Here is a 3394-nt window from a genome sequence, read left to right as displayed (position 1 = left end):
TCAGTTATCTGTCCCATCCAATAGTGTCAACGTTATTCCATGATCATAGCAACGGTTCCACAGACGGAGCCTCCTGGATGAGTCCTTCTTGGGTCAGGAGTCTTTGTTTGTTTTGAGTAGACAGGGTTTTCTCTGTGTAGAGTTGGCTGTCCTGGACTCACTTAGGCCAGGCTCACCTGGAACTCATATCAATCTGCTCGCCTCTGCCTCCCTGAGTGCTGCGATCACAGGCATGTGCCAACACCTTAATCAAGGCACGTATTCCTTTTTTTTTTTTAATTTTTATTTATTAAATATTCTGCCTGTGTGAGTGCCTACATACCATAAGAGGGCATCCGATCTCATTGTAGATGGTTGTGAGCCACCATGTGGTTGCTGGGAATTGAACTCAGGACCTTTGGAAGAACAGACAGTGCTCTTGACCTCTGAGCCATCTGTCCAGCCCCATGTATTCCTTTCTATGAAATCAGGTGACGCATTGTTTGGAACACTTTTGGAATTGATTTGGTTCTTTTGAGATAGAGTCTTACTATGTAGCCCAGGCTGACCTTGAACATGTGGCAATTCTTTTGCCTCTGCCTCTTGAGTGCTGAGATTACAGGTTTGCATCACTACATCTAGCCCATTTTTTTTTTTAAGTTTACAAGTCCCTGATTAGTATTAGTAGATTTGAAATGTTACATTAATAAATTCTGAGGGAAAAGGAAAATCTAATACAAACAGAACAGATTTAATACAGGTTACCAGGAGTGAACAAGAGATGGTGGCCAGGACCCAGGGACAAAGTGTTTGCTGGTGAGGCCCTGGGTTCAAGCCCCCACCATCACTACACAAAAACATGAAGTCATTACACCTCCCCCCCCCCCCCCCCCCCGCTTTCAGGCTGCAATTAAAATGTTCAAATACTTAGAATGAAACATACGTGTATCTAGAGGCAAAAGGGGGCTTAAAAGCAGCCATTTTGGGGATGCAGGAGGTAAAAATGTCTCCCACCTCTGAGAGCACTGACATGAGCTTCAGGTTTAAACAGAGGACCAGGTCTGCATAATGAGGCAGGTTTGGCGAGCTATGGTCTGCTTGGTCTCTGCTTAGGGCGGACGTGCCTTCAATTTTATGTCCGTGTCACACAGAGACCTGACACAAGTCTAAGCCAGAAGAGACGGATGTGAAGTAAAGGCAAGGTGCCAGGATTCTAAACTGCTTTTAATTTTCCTTTTTTTTTTTTTTTTTTTTTTTTTTTTTGAGACAGGGTTTCTCTGTGTAGTCTTGGCTGTCCTGGACTTGCTTTATAGATCAGGCTGGCTTAGAACTCACAGAGATCCCCCTGCCTCTCACTTCCTGAGTGCTGGGACTACAGGCATGTGCTACCACCCCTGCTTGCTTTATTATCCTACTCTTAAAAAGATCCATGCTCTAACCATTGTTTTTCTGTATTTTCAAAACTATGCTTTTCCAGTTGAAGAAATTTGTTCAAACTTTACTTTCTCTCGTTGCAGTTTGAAAGCTATTGTTTATTTATTTGGTTTCTGAGATAGGGATTCTTTTTTTTTCCCTTTTAATTTTTTAATAGTCTTTTTTTTTTTCAAGATTTATTTTACTTATTACATACATAGTGTTCTGCCTGCACTAGATCTCATTATAGATGGTTGTGAGCCACCATGTGGTTGCTGGGAATTGAACTCAGGACCTTTTGAAGAACAGCCAGTGCTCTTAACCTCTGAGCCATCTCTCCAGCCCCTTTTTAATAGTCTTGACTATCCTGGAACTCACTCTGTAGACCAGGCTGGCCTTGAACTCACAGGCAGAGAAAGCTAACGTTCAATTAAGTGTTGACACTCCACTGTATTGCCTCCTGAAATAGAACTGGTGTTCTGTAAAAAAGCTCTAGGTGAAGGGTGTGTGGGGGGGAACCAGGTGTTTCCTGTTCAATTCCTTCAGAGCCCATTGGTGGCCAAGAAAACAAAATTCCAAGAATTTCAAAGGCTGCTCCTCACATGACTAGCACATGAAAGGTCCACGTTCTGCTGTATCCAGTTACAAGTAGGTAAACAGCACAGACCGCACTGAACCAACTTGAGGGAAGGCAGAGAGCCTAGACCAAATGTCAACATCGTTGCAGGGAGAATCCACGGCAGATACAATTACTAACTGCATGGCCCTCTTTCTCCGTGGTGGCCGCTGTTCTCTCTAGGGTTTCATACCCACCACAATCTTCGGACACAGTCCCTCGTGTCTATTTACAGATCTGGAGAGAAGCAAAGGCTCGGGTTCAGAAACTGCCCTTGAAATTTCTACCCCAGAGGCTGGCTGTGGGACTTTTCATTTCTCTGGAGAATAGTTTGAAAGGCCAGCTTTTGTTTAGCCAGGAAGTCCTATTTTGAAATTTTGTTTTGTTTTGTTTTCGGTTTTTCCAGACAGGTTTTACTGTGTACCTTGGCTGTCCTGGACTCCCTTTGTAGATCAGCCTGCCTCTGCCTCCCTGCGTGCTGGGATTAAAGGTGTGTCCCACCACGCCCGGGTGGTTTGGAATCTGTTAAGGAATAAAAGTTTACAATGAAAAGGGCACAGTGACCCGGAGATGGGATGTCAGGAGGGGGGACACCCGCTTACCTACAGCCCCCAGGAGAGGATGCACCAGGGATGGGCTGGCGCCTTACTGGGCTCCTCATTTCCTCCTCGGGAGGGGGAAGGAGCTCCTGCGAGGCCTTAGTCTTGAGGTCTCGTGGAAGAGCACGAGGTGACAGTGCATCCCAAGCATGGCCTCGCTGCCAGCAGAGCCCTGTTCCCAGAGGGACACTGGGTGGTGTGTTCTGATTGTCTCCCGGACTCCTGGCGGCCCCGCTCTCTGACGACTAGACCTCAGTATTGCTCAGGCCCGGGAGCAGCGCTGCCCAAGGCCATCTGGTTACCATGGCAACGCTCCGGCCAGGTCCTGGGAGGTTGCGCTCATTCACGTGAGCTGACCTCATTCAAGCCTTGGTTTGGCCATGCTTCCCCATCCCCAGCCAGTGGTCACCCAGAAGGGGTTCCGTGGGTCGATGCTCTGTGAATGAGAGGGTCCGGGTGGCGGCCACCCCTTGTGCGTTGCACCATCTCCTTCAACCAATAGTGGTAATGCGCCCTAAGGTGAGGAAGGGTGGGGACTCGGTCAGAAGGGCCACGCCCGCGGGGCTAGCTCTAGACTTCCTCTTTCCCGGAGGCGCTACTCCCGAGTCCACCCGGGGTCGTAAAGGACTAGGGGCGGACCGGGTCCGAGACATCCATTGCCACCCGAGGCCGCAAATAGCGCCTCGTCTTGCGCACGCGCCCTCCGACCGCCTCCGTTTCCTAGCTCTGCGCCTGCGCAGGGAGGCGGAACGTAATCACCTGAGCGCGCGCTGGGGGCGGAGCCGGG

The 3394-nt window shown here is 48.9% G+C and overlaps 1 long non-coding RNA gene across 1 annotated transcript; it reads right to left on the bottom strand.

Moving 5' to 3' along the window:
• Window positions 1-877: 877 nt before the first annotated feature.
• On the bottom strand, window positions 878-3374 carry LOC132646292 (uncharacterized). The gene is made up of 3 exons (XR_009584432.1): window positions 2611-3374; window positions 2433-2530; window positions 878-2245 (listed from the first exon to the last, which is right to left on the bottom strand). It is a non-coding gene; the product is annotated as an uncharacterized LOC132646292 (long non-coding RNA).
• Window positions 3375-3394: the final 20 nt, after the last annotated feature.

Source organism: Meriones unguiculatus, chromosome 11, assembly GCF_030254825.1.
Source record: "Meriones unguiculatus strain TT.TT164.6M chromosome 11, Bangor_MerUng_6.1, whole genome shotgun sequence".
Lineage (NCBI taxonomy): Eukaryota > Metazoa > Chordata > Mammalia > Rodentia > Muridae > Meriones > Meriones unguiculatus.
Note: the sequence above shows the minus strand (reverse complement) of the source record. Positions and strands in the feature narration are given on the sequence as shown.